Source organism: Dreissena polymorpha, chromosome 14, assembly GCF_020536995.1.
Source record: "Dreissena polymorpha isolate Duluth1 chromosome 14, UMN_Dpol_1.0, whole genome shotgun sequence".
Classification (NCBI taxonomy): Eukaryota; Metazoa; Mollusca; class Bivalvia; order Myida; family Dreissenidae; genus Dreissena; species Dreissena polymorpha.
Genome location: NC_068368.1, coordinates 1,692,904 through 1,716,931, shown reverse-complemented (window position 1 = coordinate 1,716,931; position 24,028 = coordinate 1,692,904). Strand labels below are relative to the sequence as shown.

At 33.8% G+C, this 24,028-nt stretch overlaps 1 long non-coding RNA gene across 1 annotated transcript; it reads right to left on the bottom strand.

Annotated features, from left to right (window-relative positions):
* Window positions 1-4,833: 4,833 nt before the first annotated feature.
* On the bottom strand, window positions 4,834-6,247 carry LOC127858591 (uncharacterized). Its single transcript, XR_008038981.1, has 3 exons — window positions 6,217-6,247; window positions 5,570-5,646; window positions 4,834-5,382 (listed from the first exon to the last, which is right to left on the bottom strand). It is a non-coding gene; the product is annotated as an uncharacterized LOC127858591 (long non-coding RNA).
* Window positions 6,248-24,028: the final 17,781 nt, after the last annotated feature.

Sequence of the window (24,028 nt, the reverse complement as noted above, 5' to 3'; positions counted from 1 at the left end):
ATGAAAAGGTAGCGGCTAACAAGCCGCTAGGTAGCGGCTACCTAGCCGCTACCTAAAAAGGTAGCCGAAACGGGTATCCTGGAGGTAGCGAAAGTCAGCCAGTAGCGGCTATGTTGCGGCTGAGTAGCCAAAACCTATAGCCGCTAGCGGCTACCATAGCCGCTAGCGGCTACTGTAGCCTAAGGTAGCCAGAAACAGAACACTGCAAATATTTCCATTAATTTGACAAATTGTCAGCCGCTAGCGGCAACTGTAACCAAAAATGTAGCCAAAAACAAAACTTTGGTACAATAACCTATATGAAATGAACAAATTGTCAGCCGCTAACGGAGACTGTAGCCAAAAGTAGCCGAAAATCAAACTTGTGTAAAATCACTTATATGAACAAAGTGTCAGATACTGGTGGCAACTGTAGTTAAAAAGTAGCAGCACAGTGCGATTTATATCTTCCATCCAAATGTGACCTTGACCTGGAAGATATGGGTCTGGGTGTTTTGCATGGCATGTTCTCTCATTATGGTGGAATTTGTTCCAAAAAAATTCAAAATCCCTTGATGAATGAAAGTGTTGTGGTCCGAACAAAACAAGAGCTGTCAGAGGATAGCGCGCTCGACTATTCGAGTGCTTGACAGTAAAACGCAGGAACGTAGCCAGGGTTTTGAAAAAGGGGGGGTGCGAATTTTTGCCGGCGAAGAGGGTGTGCGGGAGGGGATGTCCCCCTCCTGCAATCGGGGGCTTTGGAGATCCTCCCCCTAGAAAATTTCGATAATGATACATAATTTTATACGGTGTTTAACCCGACACTAGTATGCGCGCACACACTTTGTTTACATATGCAACAACAAATTTATAGAATGTTAAATCAACAATAAGAACGGTATAAAATATCATTATTTATTGGAATCTTGGAATCTAAGATAAATTTGGTGTGTTTTACCATTCCAACATTATACCATTCATAAATCGAGCAAATTAAATGGAAATATTTGACTTTCTTTTGTCAAAACAATTGTTTGTCTGCTGCTATGGATAGTACCAGAGGCCTAGCATTGCTCTAAACGTGCTTATAGTGTACATTGTACAACAAACACTGATTAACAAAACTGGGTCTTATTTAATCTGCATCAATACTAAAACGAAATCAAAATGGTACAACTGGTTACTTTAAAAAAAATTACTATTTTTAACAAATTAGTTATGTTTTTTTAAAACGAACTACAGAACATATAACACTTAAGGCTTCATAAAGACCCTATAACCACAAACTACTGGCCCTATGGTCTCAAAGTACAATGTATACCAGGACGTTGAATAAAAAAATGTACTTATTTGCCCATAATATGCTCAAGATCCGTCACAGTTGATGAACATTTAACGTTGACGTCCACCTGATCATATGTTATAACGTTTTTAATTCATTTTAACAACCGTTTAAGAGTAGGACATGCCTAGTGTCAAGTTTGACATAATTAAAACATTGTGGAAAGTAATGTATGTTGAGCAGAACAGACGCCATTAAGTGTTGGTGTACTACAAAACAGCTACATTGCCTTGTAGAAATAATTTGTTTTCTTGTCATTCAACAAAAAATTATCCTGTCTTGACTATAGCTGATATTTTTGTTGCTTGAAACCGCTTTAGGGGATCCCAAAATGGTTGTTCGGGGATATAACAAAAAGACAACGCATTCTGTCGGAAATGTCTGTCTGTGCACAATGTGTAATTGTTATAAATTGTGGTATAATGCAAAGTTATTAACCAGTGACTCATTAGTCTTCGGCAATAGTCGAATGGTGTCCTTTGATTTCAGTAATTTTCGGAAGCTGACATAACATTCCGTTCATAATCATCTTAACTGTATTTTCATTTTCATAAGATTATTTATTAAAGTAAAGCAATTTTTTTTTCAAGCCATTTAGATAATTGTCAAAAAAGGTTATTGGACTGGGATTTCAGCTTTTCAAATTTTGCTGTCAAAACTTGTGTTGATTTCAACAAATCTACGGTTAAAAATTGTAAATAAAAATCACGCGCTATCTTGGAAATAACTTAATCGAGATATGAATTAAATGGTGACCTGTCGGTTGCATATTGAATACATTATTTTAACGCTTAAATACGAAGACTCACTGGGTTCCTGGAAAAATAAATAACCGTTTTTGTGTCAAATAAAGTTGGGTGCAACTTATAGTACAATTTTTTTATGTCAAAAGAGATTGGGTGCGAACGCACCCAACGCACCCCCCCCCCCTGGCTGGCTACGGGTATGTAACGTATGCCTTCATGGGGAAATTGTTCATATTCAATAAGGTCAATGTAATTTAGGCATATTCTAAGTGGGAGAGGATCATAATTGAAACATATTGATCGGTTATGTTTTAAAGAAGTTGTAAAGTATTAAAGGAGCCATAATTCTGTCAAAATGCCTTACAGAGTTACATAATTTGCCTGCATAGTCCCCTTATGACAGTTAGTAAGTGTTGCAAGTATGAAAGCAATAGCTTTGATACTTAAGGAATAAAGTTGACCTAAACACAAACTTTACCAAATTTTCAATTTGTTAAGTATAAAAAGGCAACATAATTCTTACAAAACGCTTGTTACAGTTGTCTGCTCTTGTTTATAGATTGGGGTCATGTCGGTTAATAAGTATGCAAAATATAAAAGCAATATGACAAGGTAGATAGAAAATATTTGAGATGGTACGCAAACTTTAACACAGATCTAACAATAATATGCATATTGTAAGTGAAAAAATGGCCATAATTCTTACAAATGCTTGTTACAGTTGTCTGCTCTTGTTTATAGATTGGGGTCATATTGGTAAAAAAGTATGCAAAATATAAAGCAATATGTCAAGGGTCATAGAAAAGATTTCAGGTGGTACGCAAACTTTAACATAGATGTATCAATAATATGCATATTCTAAGTAAAAAGGGCAATAATTCTTACAAAATGCTTGATACAGTTGTCTGCTCTTGTTTAAAGATTGGGGTCATATTGGTAAAGAAGTATGCAAAATATGAAAGCAATATGTCAAGGGATATATGTAGCCCCGTCAATTTTTTACGTTTTTTAATAGTGAGGTGTAACCTTTCTCTTGTTCTTTATTTTACTTTGTGGTGTCAAATGACTTGATCAGGTGGTCAGGTACAAGAAAAGTTTGAATGTTTAAAGACGTTTTTATTCTTTGTTTTGTCGTTGTTTCATGACATTGGTTTGAAATAAGATGCGTTGAGTATAAGGTGTATATTGTAGTTCTTTGTCTTTTGATGATTGTAGTGAACTGCATTCACATTGTTTTGTATTTCTTGAATGATTTCACGCGTTTCTAATTTAGATAACATGTTTATTTATTTTTTTGAAACGGTTAAAAAAACACAAATATTTATTTTTATTATTTTATGTTTGAAATACCGTCCAACCATCGCACCCAAGAATCCCCCCCCCCATTTTTTGTATTTTTTTTTAAATTTAATGTGAAAAGCTTGGTTTCTTACATAATTTTAATTTTGTACTGACGGAATAGTATTAATTTTCAATTATGTGTAATATAATTATTACAATTTAGCAGTCAAATTATTCATATTCTGAGATTTTTAACTCATCTGAATTGTGGCATTTATTATTCCTATAATCAGTATGCATCACGCAAACGTATCGTCACGTCACCTATTTTCGCCGTTCTCCTATTTTCGCCGATAACATTTGGTGCAATATAACCTATATATCGTCACGCGAGATTTCTCAGTTGACCTAGTCCTAGAATAAACAACATTGTCACGGATGAATACACCGTGATTTCTTTTTAAAATGGACATCCGAAAGGTAAGAAATAAACAGATGAAAACTAACCTGCAACAAAAGGCAAATTTTCTTAATGCCCTTTTTCGTTCCTGGTACTTCCTATATTATTTATTTTAAACGAGTGACTTTGTTCATTATCTTACTTGTAAAATGTGCAGCAGACACAGTATGACGTCACATAGGCGCGATATGTCAAATATTTGACAGCATATGAAAAGCCCGTGAAAAATGCGTGCTATATCTCCTTATCACACTTCATGATTTACCAAGTCTATTTTCAGGCCCCTCCTTCGGAAAGAGGCAGCTACAGGGCCAGTTATTCACATGATGACCTTACACATGCGATCAATATGTGTATTGAACAAGGGCTTCCTGTTGAGAGGGTTGCTAAAAAGTTCGGTATTCCGATAAACACTTTAAAAGACAGAGTTCGTGGAAAAATTGACATAGACACAGTGAAATCTGGCCCTTCCCCTTCCTTTGATATCATGCAGGAAACATTGCTCTGTGAGCATATTAAAACTATGGCAGAAATTGGCATGGGTTATTCTCGTCAAGAAACAATTAACCTAGCCTCTGATTATGCCATTCATTTGGAAATCAAAAAACAGGGTGAAAGGTTAAGTTTGAAATGGTTGTATGGGTTTTTGGGTAGATGGCCGGAGTTAAAGGTAAAAAAACCTCAATCACTTGAAATAGCAAGGTCCAGAAGTGCCACTAAGACCACAATTGAAAACTATTTTAAAGAAATAAACAATATATTAACCAAATATCATTTGACAGACAATCCATCAAGAATCTACAATATTGACGAAAAAGGTCTTAGTACAAATCACAAACCACCTAAAATTGTTACAGGCAAGGCCTACAAAGCACAGGCGGTGACAGCTGGTAAGTCCCATACGGTGACCCTTATTGGTGGAGGTAACGCTTCAGGGCAACAAATTCCGCCATATTTCATATTTCCTGGTGCCCGAATGCATGCATCCCTACTAGAAGAATCAACACCAGGAACGTATGGGACAGTGTCTGACTCCGGCTGGTCCAATACCGACATATTTTCTCATTACATAAAATACCATCTTGAACCCTTGCTTCCAACACGTGATGCTAACAACCCCATCCTGATATTGTATGACGGTCATAAAAGCCATGTCTCAATTGGTTTAATAGAATGGGCAAAATCAAATCATATAATTCTATGTGTTCTTCCGCCCCATTGTAGCCACATACTTCAACCCATGGACGTCTCGTGTTTCGGTCCGTTTGAAAATGCATGGAATGCGGCATGCCATCACCATATTAGAGTTACTTGGGGTTATGTTGTTACCACAAATGATGTATGTTGTATTGCATGTAAGGTGTACACAGCCACGCTTACACCCGTGAACATTCAGTCTGCTTTCCGTCGATGTGGAATACACCCATTCAATGCCAATGTCATAAGTGATATTGCTATTGCACCATCTCTTGCTTTTGCAAAGACCACCCAAACACAATTAGTGCAAGAGTCTCATGGAACATCTGTTGATTTTTTCGAAAAACGATGCGCGCCAATTATTGATAATGTACGCCCTGCAAAAATAAGAAAAACTCTTAGTAAAGTTGTTGCAGGTAAAGCAATTACTAAAGATGTTGTGTACAATAAGGTTAAAGAACATTTAAATAGAAATAAACCAACAAAGTCTGTAAAATCATCATCGGTGGAAGTAAAAAATATATCACCAACAACATCTGCAAACCCAATTAATAAACCTGGTACCTCATCCATGAACCCTTCAAATGTCTTGGATGAAATTCATCATGAAGCTGCCACCTCTGAGGACGATGTCGACGACTCTGAAAAGTGCAGCGTGTGTAAACTGTTCACACCTGCAGAGCTAAAATATTGCATAAGTCTGACTTTGGTAAAATGGGCACAGTGTGATGTTTGTGACAGCTGGGTTCATTTAAAATTGTGCACACCTGTACAAGTATTGAGGAGGGGTGATCAGTTTCTGTGCCCAAAATGTGCAAGCAAAGAGGAATAAACAGTTTTAAAATTGTAAATTAAATACAAACATATTATATTAACCGTTAATTTCGAAAACAGTTTATTAATTGTACATAAAATACAAACATATTATGTTGACAGTTAGTATCTAATACTAACCTTTGCTTACTCTTACATAACTTGTTGAACGACCCTTATAAACCAGTTTATGTGCAACGGGCGAAAATAGGTGACGTCACTAACACTGTCATTTATATATAGTGACCTGTAAATGGACGTGTTTACTTTTTTGAAGCCATGAAATAACTCGACAAAAACACTTAATCTGAGTTGGTAAGTGGTCAATTTTCCTCACAGTTATTTAAGTTTTCAAATTGTGTGTATTCGTTATTGTAAAAAAACAGTTTGTTTCTTACATCGGCGAAAACTGGTGACACCAGGATATTTTAAAATGTCAATACGAGTATAATAACACTCGCATTATTGACTCGTATGTTTGCATCTGGAATACGCCCTATTTATGACACTTACTGATTGTTGTGAAACGCATTATCTATTTCATGTGTTGAGAATATACCATAAATGATTAACACGTCTGTAATTACCAATTACTAAAGTGCGACAATCGTTCTTATTGTAGACAATATCGGCATATGTTTGCATCTCGAGGACGCCCATTTTTTTTCATGTTAATAATTTCACAAATTGATAATTGATGTGTTAGTAAACAATGAAAATCAAGAAATATTGCCATTTATGGCCTCGTCATTTTTATATTTTATATTGTTTCATAAGCTTGAATGAACTGCTTATTAAAGAGCGAGATTATACAATTTTCATAAGTGTTTAATTGTAATATATTGATAAAAATATGTTACCATAACAGTGAATAGGCATGACAAATTTACACTGAAGACGAATTTCATAAAATGCAGCAAAAAGAAATTAGCCGCTGAAAGGAAATTAAAATAAACCGTAAAATGTACATTGAAGACTGAAGACGAATTTCATACAATGCAGCAAAAAGAAATAAGCCGCTGAAAGGAAATTAAAATAATCTGTAAAACTTAATTTAGATTCATATCGTACATGCATGATGTACACGCTGGCGAATTCTATTGTACTATCATTCTATTGTACTGAGTCACTGACATTTTAAATTCAGATTGACAAAAACCGACTTTTATTAAATTCGAAGGACAATCATCAAACAAATCGAAATTCTGTATTGGCCAATTAGATATTGTATTCAATAAACACTCAAAATAACAATTTATTCTAATTAGTGAAAATCAGCATATGATTAAAACAATTAAAAAATATTCCACTTTCATTTATTCAAAAGGACAATCATCAAACAAATCGGAACTCTTTTATCGCCAATAATCTATTATATTCAATCAGACGTAGTGTCAAAAACTTGTGAATAGCGGATTATTTAAAGACGCGTGAAACTAATAAAGGTGGTCGAAAAATCTGCAAACTGTAAAAAACGCAAAACAATTGATAGAGACTCGGCCAGTCGGCCTGTGATTAGTGGAAGTGGAATTCGGTAACAGCCCGGCGTCATGTGAAGAACCCGTATCTAATCGATACCAACGATCATTGTAATGTGTAGTTCGGTTGTAATTCGGTGAAAAGTGTAATTCGGTTGTAATTCGGTGAAAAGTGGAATTCGGTGTTTCCATGGACCGTGTTTTCTCGACTGCAGAATTAGCGGCTCAATGATTCTTTCTTCTTATCTTTAATTTTAAACCAGTTGAACTAAATGGCACTAACTAATGTTTGCATGTTATGAATTTACAGCAGCCGCACATGTACATGTGTGAGTGAGAGGATTGAAGGAAGAGATGTTCGATACCCTATATCGGTAATGAATTATGTATTGTTAGTTCTGGCTACCATAACTTTAAATGTCGCTTTTTATGATTTTTGACTGGCGCTACTTTATAGTTATAGTTATGGACCAACCCCAATAGGAAAGTCAACCAGAAATTCCCGAAAAGTTGACAGTTAACAAAGACCGGTCAAAAACAGCTTTTAAATGCAGTTAGTGGCCCAAATCAACTATTCTTGATCGGAAAGATTGACATTTTTCACAGTCAACTGATATATTCTTTCACACAATTCCTCTTAAACAGTTTAATTTTAAATTTATCAATTCTGCACATACATATGGAGAAAAACTGCGATGTGACAGACTTTCTTGAAATGCGAATCACTCGAGATTTCACGGTCAAATGACATTATTTCTATTTTTAGTAACATACGGTTTATGGACGTTTCATGCCACTACCAGTTCGTGCCACTGATATTTGTGTTGAAAAGAGGTAGACGTTTCGTCCCACTGATAATATATAGGCGGATAGATGTGTATAATTCCGTATAGGTGTGAATGATATTGGGGTGTATATTAATGTTGAAAATTACAACAATATTGACAATTATAATTATAAATAACAAACATTAAAATGATTTATTGTTAGTATACATATTTATAAACAGTTCATTATGTTCAATATATATAAATATAAAGTGGTGTTATTTTGTTATGCATCATTTGTTTGTAAAAATAAAATGATTTATTGTTAGTTTAAAAACATTTGTGCATAGTTCATTATTTATGTTCATTATGTTAAATAAATATAAAACTTGAAGAGCTCTTATTTTTATGCTTCATTTGTATGAACTATATACAAATATAAAAATATAACATGAATGAACAGTTGGTCTTTTACTTTTGCTGTCGGTCAAAAGCTATTCATAGCTTATGTTATAATGTTAGTATACTATACCGACAATAAATAAATATTGATTTGATTTGATTTTGATTTTTTTAGGAAAAGCTTATGCTTTACTATCGACTCACAAACTATCAATTATCGATATGTGCCTTTAATTAGCAAACAATTCATTACCGACTCGGGCCTTAAATGTACCGACACGGGCCTTTGATGGCCAATTATTAACGAATTAGTAAACAACTCACCGCTTTAATTATGATACAAACTGTGTAATTAACACTGAAAGAGTAAAAAAAGTCAGTTGAACACAAAGTATAATATAATACGTGTGTTGTTCGTTGAATTCACAAAACCAGTAATGGCTTGCAAATATCCTTGTGTGAACTGTGCACGGAATTTTGGCAGTGATTTTTTTGCCCAAAATTACAGCCGATATTCGGCTGCTTCCAAATTGCAAAAAAAGACGTGTTTACCCAAAACATTGATTAAAATTTCCCAATAAAGCCAATAAGATTACAATGGAATTAGCAATAATTTCGAACAAATGCCGATTTAGCTTGTCGAGTCGTCGCCGAACGACAACTTACTTACGTATTGTTCGCGAATTTAGCCGAATACGATTTTACGTTGCTATCCACATCTCTCTCTATATTGCGGAGGATACCGACGATAGTCGATGTATCCCGATTGTAAACGCCTGTTTTTACACACGTTCAAGATGGCAGCAAGCAGACGAGAAATTTGAGATGAGAAGTGAAAATGATAAATAACATTCAAATTAACAACGGATATCATATGGTTATTACGGAATAATTTATTGTGTGTGTCCATTAACGCAAAATACAACGTTTGAGATAAAAACAACAAATATTTATTAGAAATCTTCACAGTGAATGTGCATTACGGAAATCAGTGTTGGGAAATTGGAGTTAGTCTACCGGTACTCACAAAGTTAATGCATTTAAGATGAGTATCGTTCGAAAATGGAAAGAGACAAACATGATATGATTTATATGTTAGTGGATCTGTGTATAATCAGATTCATATGCATATTCTGCTTTATTATGTTTGTCACGCTTTACAGTTTACTGAAATAGCATTGAACGGAGGATGTCAAGTGCAAGATGTTGAAAGGTAAATAAATGAAATAAATTATTTTAACTCCATTTAATACATCATTGACATAGCAAGACCACTAAAGCGTTTTTTTTTTAAATATTTGTTTATGTTTTCACCATATGATATTTAATTTAAAAAAAATACTGAATTAAATCCTTACTGTTGAAGAGGTTATGATTAAATGGTATATTTAAGAATCTATATAGATTATTGCAAGTTCAATATGCATGTGGAAGGATATTAACTTAACATTGTCTTCATTGTAAGAACACATTAATAAGCACTTTATAATTTAAAAATGCTGTCAAACATTCTTTAATAATTTTAATTCTGTTCTTATTATCATATTTTTAACGTTTCCCAATTTCATGGTTTATCGCGCTATTTTTCCCAATTGCATGGTTTATCGCGCTAATTTTCCCAATCCAAATGGCACAGGCTGCAACAAAAAACAGCAAAAAAAATCACTGGTTGGTGAAGAAGATAAAGCCATCCCATGCGATGTATGTGAAAGATGGCAGCATCTGACGTGTGAAACTGGTATCAGTCTCCGACAGTATCGAAAAATGATGAAAGGGAATGTCGTCGTTACGTGGAAATGTTGCGAATGTAGCCGAATGATAGTGGATATCCCTATAGATTTTACGCCAGAGGTACCGGAGATAGTAGAGTTCCCTATAGATGCTGATGTCCTTATATTGTATGCATTCACTATTGATATGGTAAATGTCAATGTATTAAAATGTTTTATGTAATTTTTTGTTAATGTATTATATTAAGCATGTAAATTGAGTCTTAAACAATCATGAAATAAAACAATCTAGAACAGATGTTACAATCAAAGGTGCGAAAGTTTCCTGTTCATTCACATCTAGCCGCCTATATATTATCAGTGGGACGAAACGTCCAATGCCCTCCTACACAAATATCAGTGGCACTAACTGGTAGTGGCACGAAACGTCCAGCACCCGTAACATACCATGTGCTCAAGTGTTTTAAAATACAGAATGACATTTCCCGGTATTTTAGATTATTCTGGCTTGTTTTGAAAATAAATTGTAGTGTAAATATAAACTCGAAGTAAATAATATTTAAAACTACCTGATTCACACTGAAATCAGTCTTATAATCCACCAGAGTAAGTTGTTACACAAATAATAGATTTCAGAAAACGAAAGAAATGTTTACAATTTCAGCAAATAATGTGAAGGTCGATCCGAAAGTATCCAAATGAAAACTGGTCAGGTGACAAAGCAACAATGGTGTCAAAATTGTGAATTTCAGACTGATGAGAGTTATTTTTATCTATTGTAAGATGCATTCGAAACATGTGAACCTTAAAATATTCCCCGATGCAGTAATTTATATTAATTCACCAATATATGTAGAAATGTATCCAAGAAAATGAGCTTTCTTTGATTCATAGCGTGACATCAACATGTAACGACTCTAGTTTACTTTCCATACGGGGATGGCTTCAGCGTACAGGTTTGTCAATACTATATAAACTGTACGCTGAAGTTTCTTTAGCTTATGTAATGTATGTTAACAATGTCCATGCAATGCCATTGTGTATGTCTTACCTTGTTTTATATGTTTGTATTACTTTTTGATGCTTAGTTAGGTAAATTATAAACGTTTGCCACTAGAATGTCAATTGAAACTATTGTGCATTTAGTTTTGTAAATGTGATTAATATGTATTCTCTTATTTCAGAGTTTATGTGATTTATAATATGTATTAGTATATTAATTTTGTTTATTTCAGATACCTATAAAGGCTATCCATCACACAGATTGTTTTGGAGTTGATCATACTGATGTTACTCAACATTAAAGAACCCCCGTTAAAACCTGAACTGTGGTCGTAGTTTAGAAAAACACGTAGAGTTACAAATGGCGCCCAACGGGTTCGTTGACAAGTCGAGTCTGCAGAGAGTCGGTGTAAAGGAGCGGGTCGTGTTCGTGAAACAGCTGTTGACATTGTTATAGTGCTAGCAAACACTAGAAAAGGATTCAACCACTTCAGACGTTTCATTCAGGATCGCAGTTTTAATTTTTTCTGATTAGGACACATCAGAAATACATACTTTTAAGTGCTTTTAGATCAGTTTTAAACCATTCTAGTGACAGAATAATCAATAGTGTATTGATCATGAAACTTCATAGGTACATTGATCATAATTGGCAAATGACCCTTATTAATTTTCAGGTCACAAGGTCAAACGTCAAGGTCACAGTAACTCTAAACAGTAAAATGGTTTCCGGATGATATCTCAAGAATGCTAACGCCTAGGATCATGAAACTTCATAAGAACATTGATTTATTATGACTGGCAGATGATCCCTATAGATTTTCAGGTCACTAGGTCAAAGGTCAAAGCCACAATGACTCGAAACAGTAGAATGGTTTCCTGATGATAACTCAAGAATAATTAGGCCTAGGATCATGAAACTTCATAGGTACATTGATCCTCACTGGCAGATGACCCCTATTGATTTTCAGGTCACTATGTAAAAGGTCAAGGTCACAGTTACTGAAAGTCTAAAACGTATTCACACAATGGCTGCCACTACAACTGACAGCCGTTATGGGGTCATGCATGTTTTACAAACAGCTCTTGTTTTGATGTTTGAATTCAAGCATTTGCTGGAACACTTTCTATTTCTGTGTTATACAATTTTTGCCTTAAATTTGGAATTAAAAATGTGTTTAATTTGAAAATTCTGTTTACAATTTTGAATTACCCCAGTTGCTATTATTGTTATCATGTACTCTAGGTAGTTCTATTTATAGACAAAAAATGTAGCCGCTACTAGGTAGCAGGAAGGTAGCCCGAAAAGGTAGCCAGAAAAGGTAGGCGCTACTCAGCCGCTACAGGTAGCGGCTGAGTAGCCGCTAGGTTGCAGCTAGGTAGCCAGAGGCTAGATTTCTGTAAGGGTAACGCCTTTGGGCAAACACTATCGTTGCTGAAACTCAGCTCAGAAAATGAAAATGGGCTATTCTCAAACTTTTCGATTACGATGGATGTTTTTCAGCTTTTAAAAGTTCAAGTGTTTTAAATTGTATATGTTATTTTATGATGATATTGTCAATTGTCAAAATGTATATTGTTCATGTACCTATTCATTACTTCAATATATTTTATTTTTTGCTATAAACAATGTATGTCACTATAATATACAATGTGCTGTGAAACTGTAATAAATCAGGAATGCATGCATGCTGTATATATGTTATGCTGTCCTACCCTGGAGGAAATAAAAGTATATATATGTACCCTATAAAACTCGAAATTCTTATTTTGCCCTGTACAGAACAATTATACTCTTGAATGTGTCGGTAAATAGCTATACATAACTAATGTTGAACTGTTATTACTATTAACCGACTTAAAATAAAAGTGTGTATCTTGTATCTTGCAAGAAACATGGCAATTATTTATCCGTTAAAAGTATTTAAAGTAACGTACCCCATGTATAAATACATGTTGAAATTATTTTATTTTAAATTCATATAAGACGAGATTCTCTCTGTTTAAAACACGGAACTGAGTAAGCACACAGTTAGTAAAAATGTTAGGGGCATATTTATTCGAATGATGGTATATATGAAACAAATTGTGGAACTTCGATAATTTAATAACAATCTAAATCCCATCCACATTTTGAGGGTTTTGTTAACATTTTTTGGCATTTTTGCAAATGTCGTTTTATATATTTGATGACAAATCTTAAATGTTTTAATGTACATAACTAATTTTAATAGAAATGAACAAGTTGATCACAATACAACTGACGACATCGGTATCCGAACCTGTGTCGTCAGGATCCGTAAGCTTATAGGCTACTACTTCGCTACGCAACTATGCGTGGAATGAAGCGAAACATGATACCTATTGTAAACTTTATCTGGCTTTTGCCAATAACAGAAATACTTTGCCACTAAAAATGGTCATAGAACAATACACTAAAATGGTCTTAGAAATAATCTCAGAAGACAATCTTCGAAAAAATGTTACTGAGTTGAAAATTGTTAGAATAAGAAAGTTCTGTATAAAAATCTTACCTATTGCGTCTATGAACATACAATATCCGGGTATTTGTGCCCCTTGGTAATGTTGTATTATTATAATTTACCTTTCTTTACATCTATTGTCAGTTTTACTCTTGTAAACCGAAAATCAGAGAAACGTCTCGCAGTGAGGCGAGTGATTCACAACAGATGTCAAGGAAAGTATATATAAGACCACATTTAACATTATTGAGCCACGTTCCGGAACACTGGGCTTAATGCATGTGCTTAAAGTGCTATCCCATATTAGCATGTACAGTTAACAGTCTTATCAGGGACCCGACTTGTATATTTTATGGATCTTTGTGTTTAAAGAAAGTCTGTTCTTAACGAAAATCCAGTTAAGACGGAAAGTGTCGTCCGTGATTAACCACTGCTAAGAATTGGGGATTTCAACCTGATTACAAGCTAGCCGACATAAACACTTAAATGAGAAACAATCACTTTGATGTGAACGTGTAAACCAATAGCAAGTGAATTGCAAAACATACATACATTCTCCCGAAATGACATTCAGGAGTAAACTGAACATTACCTTGGCAACGGTGGATGTGAAAACATATTTCGTGATTTAAAGAAGCTTAAATGCTTACCTCACCTCAACTTTATTGACAAGACTTCACAACCTTGCATTATAGAGTACAAACCCAGATCATCGGAATGCAGTAACATAGCATTGTTTAATACCCGATTACATATTATATTGAATGTAAAAACATACTACTCATACTCGATATAATTAAAACCAGTATTCTACTCACCTAATAATCAGCTTTTAAACACACGAACGCAACCTCAAAACTAATAATGAGTTGTATATGACACAGAACTGTGTTCTGGACGTTATCTCAAATCGAATGCTTAGCACACCCTCATTCATAGTACTAGTAAAGTTGTAATATTTTAAGATGTTGAAGTTCACTTCAAAGTTGTGCGACACATTTGTACCAGCCATTCTCAACAACTTTTCAAAATAAGCTAACAGCTGCGTAGCAGACATCCCACACACGTTTGCAATACTTAATAGTGTGAGTGCCCATCAGTTTCTAAGATATTCTGTAGATGTTCAAATGTTTATAATCCCTCGAGTTCACAGCCGTGTCAGAGATGTAAACCAGAAGTCCAAACGTTAACAGTAATTTGACCCAACAACTGTTCTACAGCTTTTTCCTAAAAGTTCTATAGATCGACCACACAGGTATGCGGCAGATGTTTCCAAGAAATTCCAAGAAATTCACAGCAAAATACCATTTTGACCCAACAGCTGTGTAGCAGACGTTCCACAAAAGTTTCGCAATACTTCAGTGGGGTTTGTTTTTGTTTTTTGTATTCAATTTCAACATACATCCTATATACATATGAAAAACATGGTTATACATTGGCAGCATCAACATATCAATTATTGTTATTAAGATATGTTCATATTATATACTATGTATGCATAAAAGTTGAAGTCAGTTTTAGAGATGATGCTAATATATTATATAAAAAGATGAAAAAAAAGAGGACGCTAGAAAATTCCTTATGGAGTTTCAGTAGGGAAAAACATGGAAAAGGTAAGACGGAAAGGAATATTACGATATAGGCAAGATCATGTTAGAGTGCGACAAATTTCTGCCATTTGTTTTTGTGCAAGTCTATTTTATTCCTTTCAAACGCTATTGTTTCTTCCAATTTAATTTTCATTGTGAGAGCTTTTTTGAATATCTCAATATTTAGAGATTCGTGTCTATTTTTAACACTGAATATATATATGATTTCATGAGAATGAGTATGTAGTTTATAACCATATTATTTGCACCACTTTTTTTTGTCCAAAAAACTATGTCACGCACGTTAAGGTCAATGTATATATCTTTACTTGCTAAATAGTATACAAGATCTCTCCATATTGGTTGTACAATATTACATTCATACAAAATATGTATTAAACTTTCTTTATAACTAGAACAGAATGAGCATAGATTTGAAGGTGTTGATTTACATTTATACAGTTATGCATTAGTAGGTAATGACCGTTGGATAATTTTGTATTGAAAGTTGCGCAAGTTATTGTCAATTGTGGCTTTAAATGGTATTTGATATGTGTTTTTCCAATCAATATTATAGTTATACGAAGTCATGATACTTTCTCATGTTTGCTGCTGTTTAGTTTTATTTTCATCAAAGGTTTGTTGTAGGTTATATAGATATTTGCATGCTGTCTTTGTACTTAGCACCTTTTCAAGTTATGTTTCATGGTTGTAGTTAAAAAATCTTCTTCACTTAGTTTTTGTATGTAGCTTTTTGGAATACTTGTGATGAGTGTGTAATAGTTGAGGTAATCATTTGTAGGAATATCGTACACATTTTTAAATGGGTCAAAATTGTAAAAGGTTTTCGATCTGAAGTCAAATACTAGTATGTGTTATAAGAATTAAATGTCTCTGTTATACTAGTTACTGTAGAAAAATGTATGTTGATTATTCTGTTCTATTGTTGAATTATATTGAATTTACATGAATTTAAAATGTTGTTTACTGTGTTTCTCCATTTTGTATGTGTGTATTGTTTACCGTTTTTCTTATCTAGTTGTGGGTTATGGGTTGTGTTAAAGTCTCCTCCTATTATATAATTTTTGTCCAAATTTTGAAGACGATGCTTTTCAAGTTGTTGAAAAAAACTTATGTCATCATTAATTCGGCCATAAACATTTATTAAGGTGAATTCTTGATTACTTATTTTAATATCTATTGTACATAGTCTGCCTGGTATTAATTCATTAAAACCACCTATGTTTACATTATCCCTATTTTTAATTAAAATACCCAAGCCCTCATAATTTGACTTTTTCCCACTGAAGAAGCTTGTTTCATTTCAGATTGCCATTGAGTTTTCGATAGTTCGCTGGTATGTGTCTCCTATAGTAAACACATTGTGTAATTATTTTCATCAAACCATTTAAACAGACTTTTTCTTTTATCACTGTTGTTTAAACCTCTGACATTGAAAGAGCATATTGTTTCACACATTTTTAAAGTTTTCAAATGGCTTTATTATTTTATTGTATTTTGGATCTGGCCTATTAAGATGAAATAGTTGTGTTAAAAACAAGTTTAAAGAGATGAATAACATGTATGGAAAAAAGTGCGTGGTCGGTAGTTTCTGTATAAATGAAATATTAAAAAAATATGAAGATAATTAGTACATGAGTGTAAATATACATATTACCTTATGTTTAATGTGAGTTTGTTTTTTTTTTGCGTGGTTTTGTTTCTTTGGTCATTTTTTTTCTTTTATATTGGTCATTAAGATCAACTTATATGGATGTCTATCTAAAGATGCAGACGTACAAAAATGCCAAAAAAAGCGGACGTGCATTCGTTCGTGCGTGTGCGTACGCGGTATTGTGTGTGAATGTGTGTGTGTGTTTGGTGTGTGCGCGTGCGTGCGAGTGTGTGTGCACACGCGTGTGTGTGCGGGTGTGTGTGGGTGTGTCCGCGTGCATGTTTGTGTGCGTGCATGTTTTTGTGTGAGTGTTTGATTGTGCGTGCGTGCATGTGTTTGCACTTGTGCGAGCCAATTTGTTTCTCTCTTAAAAAGACTAATTACATACATATTCGTATACAGTACAATAACACCAAGAAAAACAACAACACTATGATCAAAATCATTATCACCACTAAAAAAACTTTAACATCGGGGGTGATCTAGAATGCATTCAACTACATCCAAGGTGATATCGTTTTCCCACATGTTAGTGGTAACCTTAAAAAAAGAGTTAATCAAAGATACAAAATGTATATAGCATCGCTACAATTATGTATCTATAATTGATTTATGGAACGTTTACTTGTCAAAATATTATCCAATAATCGTTTGTTTTTTTTTGTTTTTTTTTAACTTATTTATTTAAGCTCGATTGCGTAACAAGACTAAGCTTATATGAAACGCTCTCGATTCCGTTTCCTTGGTGTCTATGGGGGAGATCTAAAGAACGCTCCCACAGTGGGGATCGAACCCGTGACCTCCCTAAGCGGACACCATATCCACTACGCCACGGCAATCTTAATAATTCATTAGATTGTACATAGATATCCAAAAACGTGTTTAAAATTCACACAAATGCATATAACTACCATGTAATTATGTATTTATAATACATTTAACGAACGCTTTTTCTGCAACGATAAACAAACTTTTTTATATAAGCTGAAAAACAAAAAACAAACTGTTTTGCAATATACAGATAATTTGTAAAGTATTATTTTATGTTTTCAAGAGAGTTTGATGGATTTTCTAATAAATGTGTAACAATTATGATTCAACATAACCCTTTAACAGAAATCGCCAATGCATGGTTTCAAGCATCATTTTCTCGTGAAAAAACGCTTATGCCTATACTGTTCGATGTAAGATAGAGTGCACACATATTATGAAATGTTAAACTGTTTGAGTATGGTGTTCCATTCTGGCCCTTTCCATTTGCTGTACTCGTCAAATCGTACTTGGGTAATTGTACCACTTGCTGTTTTCCTGTACAATTTCCCTTCCCAGGACCAAGCTGTTTCATTTCGTTCTTGGTTTAGTTTACGTTTTATTGACATCAAAACAGCTTGGTTCAGCTTTGTAATGAAAGATGCCGGAACCCTTCAGGCACCTTCTATTTTTCATCACTTGGTCTCTCTTGTGCCTGTACACGAATTTCACAATTGCTGCTCTTGGTTTACTATTGGTATCTCTTCTGCCTAGTCGATGTGCGATGTCTATATCGTTTATGCAAATATTAAGGCCATCGATCTTCTCATTTAGAAATTTGATTATTGCCTTGCTAGTTTCTTCTGCCGTTTCACTTGTCGTTTTATTGTGATTAATGTTCGCTTCCGCTAACCCTGCTATCCGGATATTATTCCGTTTTCCATACTGCTCAAGCTCGTTGAGTTTACCTGATTGTTTTTCCGTGGCACTAATTATGCATGTGTTGGCTTGTTGTTCACTTTCCGTTGCTTTCTTCATATCCGTTTCAAGGTTTTCAATTTTCCTATTTCATTTGTCACTGTCAAGCTCTTTTTCCAATAACTTTGCATTTAGAATTTCAATTCTGTTTTCAAATGGCTTAACTGTTTCTGCTTTAACCTGTGCCGTTATATTAGTTACCAATTCTTTTGTAAAAGAGACGTTTTTATCTATAAACGATGTCAACTTATCGTTCATCAATTTCAGTTCGACTTTCAAATCTTGAATTTGGCTCTCCATTCCCTCACCCTGTGTTTCAGGAATCGTTTTTTTTCTTCTTTTGCTTTGCTACCACTTCTTCACATATACTTGACTCTAACCCATTCCCGCTTGCACTAATGTGCTTTCGCTTCTCCGCCATCGACTATTTTCTTTTGAGAAGTATACATATTTGACCTTGTGCGTATTATGGTCAGTTTACACAATTGTCAAAATGTACACATTCAATATCGCGACATCCTCTTTTGTAGCATAGCATGACCATGTGCACTATAAAAAGTTTTTACATTGTAGTTATTTTTCAATTTTAAATGAAAGTCGTATTACCACGTTACAAGAAAATTGCCATTTTTCACAAATAACATTTTAATCCAGTGACAATATTCGCTTTACTAAGTTTTATTTATTTTTTCGATCCGTCCAAAAAAGCACGTACTCCCTCGAAGGGAAACAACTCTCTCCATCAGTGGTGTTGTACAACTGCTGTTTCTTAGATGTTTCGTTGGTATTTAAAATAAATACGCACCTGAGTTCACCACGAAGCCGCAAATGCTTCCAGCTGAAGTTAAAGCTGTTGTATTTTCTAATAATAATACTAAGATCACTTGGTTATTTATAACTTAATGGAATTTATTATCAACTTATTCTAAAATATTTCTAAATAAATAAGAACATCGACAGAAAAATAAATCAGAAATAACGCTTATTTATTTTATGCTTTCCGCAGCCAATTATATAAACAATTTAACCTCAAGGTAACCGTAAGATCGCAGTAACCGCTGTGGTTACCGCGTAGACCGGCGGTTTGTATAAAAAACGACGTTGCCAGTAACCGCTCTATTACCGCGGTGATTTGTAACCCACCTCTATGAGCTGGTTAGACGCTGGTTACCACACGGACTACTGACCAACATGGCGGACGTGCTTTATTTTAGACACAAACGACAGCGACAATTTCAACGAATTGACTTGCAAACGAATGGACTTGATGACGACGAACTGCGCCGAAGACCTGTATAGGTTTTCTGCCCAGAGCTTATACGGACTTGTCAACCTCTTGGACTCTATTTTACGACGACTTACGCTACGAAACAGGTCTTTGTCAACGCGACAGCAGTTACTAATAACTCTACGATTCTTGGCTACTGGGAATTTTCTTCAGGTTATCGGTGACAGCTTCGGCGTCGACATAGCTACTGTTTCTCGGGTTGTTACTGCTGTCGCTGACGCTATTTTCGGACTGAAGGACCGTTTTATTAAATTTCGTACCAGCGACGAAGACCGACGACGAGCGACTAATGACTTCTTCCGGGTTCGAGGACTTCCTTCCGTCATTGGTGTTATAGACGGAACCCACATCCGTCTTCTATCACCCGGGCAGCCCGACGAAGCAGCGTACGTCAATAGAACACATTTCCATTCGCTTAACGTACAGGCAACTTGTGACAGAAACGGTAAACCTATTTATAGTATTGATATCCAGGAAAACTGCACTTATTTTTAACTCCATGGAATCTTATCCAAACACGTACTGACGTAGGCTAGTTCATATTTCATTATTTTAATGATGTTCACAATGCAAGTTTTTCGTCTTAAAATATTATCAGTACAGCATAAAACAAAATAATCGCATCTTTTGTTAATGTCAACTGATCAATACGTTATTAGCTTTAAACATAAATGATTGCTGTCCATGTGCACATCCCAAGTTTATTTCATTCCGTTTCCTTTCCTAAAAAATGTGACCGCATCTGCGACTTAATATGTGAAAACTGGCTAAATCTACTCAGTTTTCTCTGAATGCATGTACATGTACACACAGTTGTGAAAATAGTAATTTTGGACATTGAGGTTCCCTAAGGGGTACCTACTGCAAAAGGTTTAATATAGCAATAATTATGTAAAATGTTTAAATATTGAAAGCTGCAGTAACTAAATAGTTTCATAGTTAAGTATCATTGTAGGTAGACGTATACAATATGTTTTGAAATGCAAATTTGTATTAAGTATAACTGTATTGTAAGTATTCCTACTTAAAAACTGAATTATAATTCATTTGATGTATGAAAAATGATAATGTTAAAATTAGGAGAAAAATAACTTCATAAAATATGTACTTATTACTTTTTGTGTCTTTGAACAACACATAGATCTAAATATAGACTTTTCCCAAGACAAAGAAAGTTTACATTTTATAAGTGTTATCTCTGTAAAATTTTAGCCCATTATATATCCTATCTGTTTTACAAAGCATTATGATAATGAGAAATATTACATCATAAATGAACACAGATTATTATTGGTCACATACAAGTGCATGTTTAGAAATAGTATCATTAAGTTTTGTATGTTTTCAACATAGAAAGATAAAATTAGATCTAATTATCTGTTTTCTGAGAGAATTCTAACATTTTAAGACTACTGCCAAGCTGTCTGACATAAAAACCATTTACTATTAGAATTCTTATTAGTTTCTCTTATTTAACTCAAATGACAGTATTATGTGAAGTTAGAATAAGTCATCAATTTGGGAATAATTGTGTTTTTTCAACAGTGCAGAATTATAAGTAAAATAGATACTTGCATAATTATATAGTAGCATAATTAAAATGGATTTTACTACAAAACTTGATTGTTTATTGATTATATTGTTAAAACCTCATAAAATGAAAATGTGTCCATTCGGCGCATGAACACAGTTTAAAAATACAGTTAAAAGGATTCAACTACAATCTAAATGAAAAAGTTATGTAAAATTGCTTATTAAGCATGAAGTATAGATAAAATATTACAAGAATAACATTTGATTTTACACTTATTATTATTTTCTCTTATTTAACTAAAGATAAATATCCATTGTGAATGATGCAGTAATTGTAGCACATCCATTAAATTTAACAATAGAATGTCATTTTAATGTTCAAAAATCATAATATCATATTTATAAATAACACATGGAATAAATTATACGTGTTATCATTATAAAAAATAATAATTTTACTTATTGTGTAATTTGTGTTATCTGTCAACATAATTTAGCAAAGAACATTGTAATACTCAATATACTAATTAAGATTTCAGCTAAAATTAAAATTCACATTAAATTCCTTAGCATTAGATACAAAAAAACAACCCTGAGATTCCTAGTTCAATGTAAATTAATTTTAATACACTAATTAAAATACTAAGCTAATTTTTTAAATCCATTTTCAATCGGGAATTTTACAAGCTTGAATACCTGCTGGCCAGGAAGCTGCCATGATGCCCACGTTTTCAGAATGTCCAACGTTGGCAGACATTTAGAAGCAAATCATCAAGGTTAATGCATAAAAATTGTATTACCTCATATAATGTTGAAAATTATTTATTTATTTAACAGGTAGAGTTTTACTAGTATGTTCATGTTTTGACTTCCATAGACTCCTAGTATTTTATAATAAAGTAAAGACAGACTGTGATGGAGTCATGTACTTAATCCTAAAATACATTATACCTTACAGTTATACTATGTTATATCATTAAAAAATAAATAGATTATTTAATAAACATGTATGTGTTGTGATATGTGTGATTTGCTATATATATCTTACATGCAGATCCTGGACGTAGGTTGGCTGTTGGGAGACAGTGGCTATCCCTGTCGACCATTCCTAATAACACCCATATTGCATCCAAGTAAGAACAGTTGTTGTGTTTTTAAATATCATAATTTGTTTCAACTAGTTTATGAAAGGAAATTCAGTTCTGTGTTGGTATAATGATCAAAATCATCGAGGTACAAATGCTTTTATAATTACATGTATATCACTAATTTGAATTATTTTTTAAAAACTCATTATGATATACAAAATAATTGATTATAAATTGCTAAATGCACTAAAAACGACAATAATACTAATATGCTGATAAAAAAGCAAAAAGGTTAAATGAAAATAATAATAAAATGAATAATTATTATGAGCATAACTATAATTATCATTTTGTTACCATTATCACAGGAAATGAAGCCGAGGAACGGTACAACCAAGCACACATAAGCACGCAAAACATTATTGAGGGGTGCTTTGATGTATGGAAGAGGACCTTCCAAATATTGCATGTGGAGGTCAATTTAATGTTTGATTAAATAATAATGAATTTAATAATAAACTTTAATAATTGAATGAATAAGGTCTTTTGTCAACACAAAAAGAGTAAAAATTTACCAATATTAATAAATGTTTTATGCAGGAAGCTTAAACATAACGTTTATGAAGAATGATACTTAATAACTGGTATTTCATTTCATAATAAACATCCTTGTTTAGATAAGTATGCTTATTTTAATTTTCATGAATGCATACTAAAAGGGACTTGTTCACAGTTTATAAAAATTTGAATTTTTCAACTTTGTGTTACAGATTCAAGAAATAAATGAAATTTTTATGTCAGTGTGAAAAAAAACACTAACGCCGCCGACTTATACTTATTCGATTCCTTTGTTATCCTTATACTTTGCAACAATACGTGGATGGTTATACACTGTATAAAATAAATGGCAACCCATGTGGAGACACATTATGTGAACAAGTCCCTTTAATTCATTACTGCTAACATTGCCAATCTGAAAAAAATGACCAACATACCGTATATGCCGTGTTCTAAGCAAACTGGGCATAATGCATGTGCTCAAAGTGTCGTCCCAGATTAGCCTGTGCAGTCCGCACAGGCTAATCAGGGACGACACTTTCCGCTAAACTGGATTTTTGCTAAGAAGAGATATCATTTTAACGAAAAATTTGTCGTCCCTGATTAGCCTGTGCAGTTCTGCACAGGCTAATCTGGGATGACATTTTTAGCACATGCATTATGCCCAGTTTTCTCAGAACACGACACATATTATGTGAATGTTGCAGTAAGGATTTTATTTATTTATTAATTATTATTAGAAGTATTTCATTTTCAGATTCGAATGAAGCCTGCAAAGGTGACGCGGATAGTGTTGGCGTGCGCTGTGCTGCACAACATGAGACGGATGTGGGGGGAACCGAACCCGGATGTTAAAGACGACCTTGACGAACAAACGGACATACAGAAC